The sequence below is a fragment of the Zea mays genome, chromosome 7 (genome assembly GCF_902167145.1).
Source record: "Zea mays cultivar B73 chromosome 7, Zm-B73-REFERENCE-NAM-5.0, whole genome shotgun sequence".
NCBI classification, from domain to species: domain Eukaryota; kingdom Viridiplantae; phylum Streptophyta; class Magnoliopsida; order Poales; family Poaceae; genus Zea; species Zea mays.
Window position 1 is genome coordinate 33006767 of NC_050102.1, and position 6673 is coordinate 33013439.

Sequence of the window (6673 nt, forward strand, 5' to 3'; positions counted from 1 at the left end):
AGTCGGCTCGGACGTCGGTCTTGGCGCTTCGGGTCGCTGTGCGCGTGTTCGGCCAGCTGCTTGGCCCGGTCGGTGGGCGTCACGGCTTGGGCTGGGCTCGGCCAGTTGCATCCTGGGCGGGCAAGCGCGCGGTCGGGGTCTTGGGGCGCACGGGTGTCCTGGGCTTGCTCGGTGTGCGCGTGAGGTGGCCGGAGCTCGGGCATGGGACCGGCGAGGCAGGGCGCGGCGGCTGCAGGCGCGAGGTTGCGGTCTGTGCAGGCGGCCGGGGTTCGCCTGCGCGCGGGCTGGAGGGCGGCAGGGCAGCGGCTTACTGCGCGCGCGCTCGGGTCAGCCGCGGCGGCCTAGCGCAGTAGAGAGAGCGGTGAGAGCGAGGAGAGAGATGAACAGAGGAAGAGGAAGCACAGGGGGCGGCGGCGGTTTGGCTGGGAGCCAGGCATGTGGCGGGTGAGAGCAAATGGCCCCTAATGGGCCTGGGGTTAGGGTTAGGTATTTTTGTTTTTTTTCTTTTTTTTCTAATTCCGAAATACATTTTTAGATAGCTCAAAAATTCATAAAAAATTCACCAAAACTATTTGTAAATAAAATATTTGTTTTTAGACTAATAATTATTATATTATTTAATTATTATATTAATTACTAGGATTTTTCTTTTAAAAAGAATGGCTACAAAACACCCGATCGTCAATCATGCGCATACAAAGAAAATGATCAAAATGCAAATAAATAATTAAACACTTAAAAAATTATTACCCTAATTAACATAATAACCTAAATTCATTATTTTTAGTTGATGGCTTTTATGGTGTTACATATCCCTAGGGATCTGATAGCTCCTCGTGAAGGGGGACTCCGAGCTGTTTATCAAGCAGGTCCGCGGAGAATGTAGCTGCAACGAGCCCAGGCTTGCAGCTTACCTCCTCCACGTAAGGAAGCTGGAAAAGGATTTCATTGCCCTGGAACTGCAACATGTTCCTCGGGCTAACAACTCAATAGAAGATGAACTCTCCACGAGGGCATCAACTTGGGCACCCGTGCCTGAGGGCATCTTCGAAAGACGGCTGCTGAGACCTACCGCCCAGCCTACCGAACCGGGCGAAGGGGGCGAGACTAGCACCTTGAAGCTAGCGGTCCCGGTGGCGTTCCATCTGCAGAACCCACCAAGGATTGTGTGTGCTACAGAGGGTCTTGCCAACCTCTTAGTGCCACAACCAGTAGCTTAGAGTGGTCCCGATGCATGGATCTCTAAGATCCTGGACTACCTGAAAGAAAATGTCCTTCCTGAAGATCATGTGTCCGCAGAGCGCATAGTGCGGTTGGCTAAACGATACACGGTGGTAGAAGGGGATCTATACCACTGTGGCGCCAATGGCATTCTCATGCGATGCATCACCCAAGAGAAGGGCCATGAGCTGCTCGCGGAGATCCATGGAGGTGAGTGCGGAAGTCATTTGTCATCCTGCACACTGGTTGGTAAGGCCTTCTGGCACGGCTTCTATTGGCCAACCGCTCTCCAGGATGCAGCTGAGTTGGTAAAGTCCAGAAAATCATGTCAGTTCCATGCAAAGCAGATACACACACCGGCTCAGGCTCTACAAATGATTCCACCCTCCTAGCCATTCCGTATGGGGGGTGGATATCCTGGGACCATTCCCCAGGGTTGTCGGCGGGTACCGTTTCCTCTTCGTCGCTATCGACAAATTCACAAAGTGGCCAGAGGCCACCCCTGTGGTCAGTATCACCTAGGGTGCTGATGTTGCCTTCCTCAAGTCGATTATCTGTAGATTTAGGGTCCCAAGCCATATCATTACGGACAACGGGACCCAGTTCAAAAGTCAGCTCTTCTAAGAGTATTGCGAGGGCATCAGCACCCAGCTCTGCTTTGCGTCTGTGGCTCATCCCATGAGCAACGGCCAGGCTGAGAGGGCAAATGCAGAAATCCTCAGGGGACTCAAGACACACACCTATGACTGCTTAAAAAAACATGGTGCAAATTGAGTCAATGAACTTCTGAACGTACTATGGGGGAACCGAACCACACCCAGCCGAGCTACCAGGGAGACCTCGTTCTTCCTGGTCTATGGGGCTGAAGCCTGTCTTCCCCCGGAAATCATTATGGGCTCGCCACGGGTCCAGTCTTTCAATGAATCTATGCAGGAACAACTACGATGTGAGGACGTGGACTTCATCGACGAACGTAGATGGCGAGCGGCGATCCGAAATGCACGGTACAACCAAGCGCTCAGGTGCTACCACCAGCGGTTTGTGCATAGTAGGGAGCTCAGGGTCGAGGATCTAGTCCTAAGGCGAGTACTGAACCGAGAAGGGCTCCACAAACTCTCCCCCAGTTGGGAAGGACCCTTCAAGGTGATGGAAATATGCCGACCAGGGTGTGTCCGCCTTGCCACAACAGAAGGAGTACCTCTTCCCAATCCCTGGAATATAGAGCATCTCCGTAAGTTATATCCATAAAAGCAAAACTAAGGGGTTGAGTTTTCTTCCTTTGTAACTAGGTTGCGCATATGTGTACGTCAATCCGGTGAGGCCCGCCCTCGTAAGCCCGTCTGTTGGTCACACCCATGTATATCGAGTTATAAGGAAAAGATTTACCCCCTGGATGTGCTTTTGTGATGGTTTTATTCTACTTCAGTTTACACGCATTATTTTTTATCTAACCCACCCATACAATTTCCCACCCTTGCTGGTATGATGACATCCGAATTGAGTAGCCAGGCTTGCAGTTCAGGACCCCTCTACTGTTGTAGGGGGTCCAGCAACCTGGGATCCAGTTCTAGAGAATGGGCGCTCGTTTCCTAGAGTGGTCCGGAGCTGTGTAGTTGCTTAGCATGGTTCCGTACCCTAAGCTTGCATGCTCCACCACTCTGCAACGGGTACCCTAGTATTTGGAACTGTGATCCTGTGGGTCTAGGCATACGGTTTGGCTTCCTAGTCTAAATCCTGCAGGTCCTGTTGCATGAATCAAAGGATGAAAGATACCAGATGGTGGGTCCTATAGGTGTGCTCCTAAACCTTCAAAGCCGAAGCTGTGTGTAGGTCCAGGTCCCAGTCCAGAGGTAGGTAGTCTCAAACTGTAGAGACTACCTCCTAACGGCTAGGTCATCAATTTTTTCTTTGGTATACTGGTGTCCAGCCTTGACACGTCGAGCCTATCTCTCAGGGGGCCAAGTACCAGGTGGAAGTTGATGACGCTACAGATAACAAGGGCAAATAACATACAGATAAGTTCTAGTGCTACTTGATTAACGATTCTTAAAATATGTTACATGGCCAAAAGTTATTACAGCCGCCCCCCAGTGGAACCCTCTCCTTGTCTCTACAGGTTCAGCTATTCGGTGTCGGTAGGGTCACGTTGAAAGCGCGCGGCCACCATCTCCACTACATCTTGTACACTCTCTCGGGCAGCATCTTCTGTGGTGGCTACCGGACCATCGATCACCAGCACCAAGGATATGGCAGGGTCATGACTCCGGAAGCATGTCAGGACGTAGTCTACCACCGCCAAGCAGAGCTTGCTGCCCTCTACCTCCAGGCGGGCACTGAGGATCTGATCCAGGCGCTGGAGGCGATCGGCGATAGAGTCCAGCACCGAAAGGGCATCGGAGATTGACACTAGCGGCTCCGACACTGGGATGGGGCTCATCCCTAGTGGCACCAGTGTCGTGCTTGCCTCGCCGACCCACTCGGCAATGCGCTGGACCCCGGTGCGATGTTCTACTTGGAGATCTTCGAGGGCCTTTCTGGTGGCCTTCATTGCCTGGGGACCCGGCGCCGCCTGCGCCGCATCGAACTGGCAGATCTGCTCCTCTAGCTTCCTCTCCTTTTCCTCTGCTTTGAGCTCGTGCTCGGCTAGCAACTTGCTCCATCGGACGAGCATTTCTTCCCTGAAGGTGAGATCTATCTCTCGCCTGGCGAGATCCATCTCCCGTTGTCGGTGTTTTGGGTCCGACCGCACATCTGGGGTTGCCCCTCAAGGTGTTTTAGGAGTAGGACGGTGTCGCCGACTGTAGCTAAATGGTTCGTGCCAGATGCACGAGGAACGATGGACAGTGTTTACAGGTTCGGGCCGCTTTGAGATGCGTAACACCCTACGTCCTGGCGAGTATGCTTTATGTAATGGGTTACAAGGGAGTTCCCTAAAGCTAGAACATAGAGAGCTGGAGTAGATGGCTGAGTAGTGGGATCGATCGTCTTGAAGGGGTGCCCCCTAGGCCTTATATATTCGACCGTGAGGCAATACAAGCGGATATGATAACAATGTGCACCTAAAAGATAGTGAACTGCTTGAGCCTATCTTCCTATGATTTTGCCGACTTATCCTCGCCTGGTTCCGTTGTACGGGGCTCCAGCATGGGAAAGTCGGATCTTCTGTTGTGGTCACTTGCTCGACGTTGTGGGACCGTCCGGGCTTGCACCAACCTGGCCTTACGTCAATCTGCTTTACTGATTGTTCCTCCCCAGGCCCATGAAGGAGTGACCTTACGATCTATCGGGCCCTTGGGCTTTTCGTGAGGTCTTTTATCCTTCTAGTGGACCCAGGGGATATCTGTCCCCCACAAGCCCCCGATCTTTGGGTTGATTTTGAGATAATCGGCCCAAAGATCCTAGGTCCAGTGTGCGGGCTTCATTTACGATAAGAAGTGCTTCTCGGGCAGTTTGGTAAAACGATTTCTTACTGTCTCCTTCTGCTTTGATCACTTGAAAACTAAAGCTTTGTCTCACACTCATGGCTTGGAGGTCGGCATTTCATATCGTAGGACCTTGAACTTTATTGGGTGCACCGAAGGTGCACCCAATGGGTATAGCCCCCAAGCTTCGAGTGGATTTTGGAAAATAATCTACTTGAAGGTCTTCATCAGAAATCATTTTTACTTTCCATTTGCACTTTGGTTGGAGGTTAGCCTTGTCTTTAATCTTGCCTTATGCCTTAGAAGTTGGCATTGTCTTGACTTGAAGTAGTGATTCATTGGGTGCACCGAAGGTGCACCCAATGGGTGTAGCCCCCGAGCTTTGAGTGGATTTTTGAAAACAATCCTCTCGAAGGTCTTTATTTCGTGTCCTTTTGCCGAGAGTCATATTTTCTTTTTTTGAATGCCTTAGAAGTCAGCATTATGTCATCAATATTATGCTTTAGAGGTTGGCATGTGTTTTGTCTTTTGCATCTGAGCTCGTGATCCGCCCATATCTTGCTAGGTGGTGCAATTTATTTGCTCTGCAACTGATTGGACATTTGATGGACGTTCCCTGGCTAGTCTTCACGTCGCTTCTGTTGGTCAGATTTTGTACTTCACCGGCTATATTTGGCTTTCCTTTGATCCTTACTGATATCTCATTTTTGTCTTGAGGTATTCATTGCATGCCCTGCACAGATGTGATAGTTTTGAAAAATATACTGATAATTCCTGGGCGTCCCCCCAATGGGTGTGGGCAAGGGACGGCTTGGTACGCTGAGTGTTTTAGCCAGCTGCTTCTGAGTAGTAATGTGATGTGACAGCGGGTGTAATCATATTGCCCGCGCGGTTGACTAGAGTCCCAATGGGTGTTGCGTTGCGTGAAACGGCGTCGGTTGTCTGACGTATCTTCAGACGGGTTGAAGTGTATATTGAATATTTTGCGACTGTTCAGTGATCGTGGTAGGAGGTGAGCGGTTGCCTTCTTCTTCTATAAATAGTGCCTCTGCCTCTCTAGTTTTTTCACATCTCTTGTTGTTCTCCGCTGCTTGCTTTCTTCCTCTCCTTCCATTTCCACCATGGGCAAGAGCAACAAGCGCAAGCGTGAGCCGACTCCTCCCTCGGAGGATTTCGGCGACTCGGAATACTCGGAGGAGGAATTCTCCTCCGAGTCCGAGGGGACTCCGGCTCCCGTCTCTCCCCCAACGTCGTCTGACGACTCAGACGACTCACAGGGGCTTGCCGCGGAGGTCTGGACTTATATCCGGGCCGTCGAGCGCTCCGGGCTCGAGGGCTCGGATGAGTCGGAGTACTCCTCGGACGAGGAGGACTCGTCCGAGGAGGACGGTGGCGGCAAAGACGACGACGACGACGACGACGGAGGCGATGGCGGCGATGATGGTGATGGCGGCGGTGGCGGTGACGGCGGCGGCAGGGGCGGCAACGGTGGCAGCAAGGGTGGCAACGGTGGTGGCAGCAGGGGCGGCAACGGCGGCGGCAGCAGGGGCAGCAACGGCGGCGGCAGCAGCAAAGGCAGCAACAAGGCCAGTGGCTAGATGCCACTGGTCTTTAGATGTTAGTATAGTATAGTGAAATAATGTAGTAGTATTTAGTAGTGTAGAGTAGTATAGTGTAGCGTAGTAGTGGTAGTAGTAGTAGCAGTAGGGAAGTATCAACTCATAATGAGTTGATTTGTAAGTATTGTAACTTCCCTTAATGAAGAATGACTTCGTCTCCTCTGTATCGATTACTTTATTTCGTAGTCGGTTAATCTCTGTCATGATATTTATGGCCTGTGATGTTCTCTATTTGTTATGTTTGTGGCATAACTTAGAGTTCTTGAATCATTTCTCCGCTTGCCTTATTTATGAAGTCGATTCCTTTGGAATAGTGATTAAATAACTCGGGCATCATATCCACGCTTTTAGGGGTGACGGCCGAGCTATTATCGTCAACATTTACGCATTTGAAATAGCGTCCGAGTGATG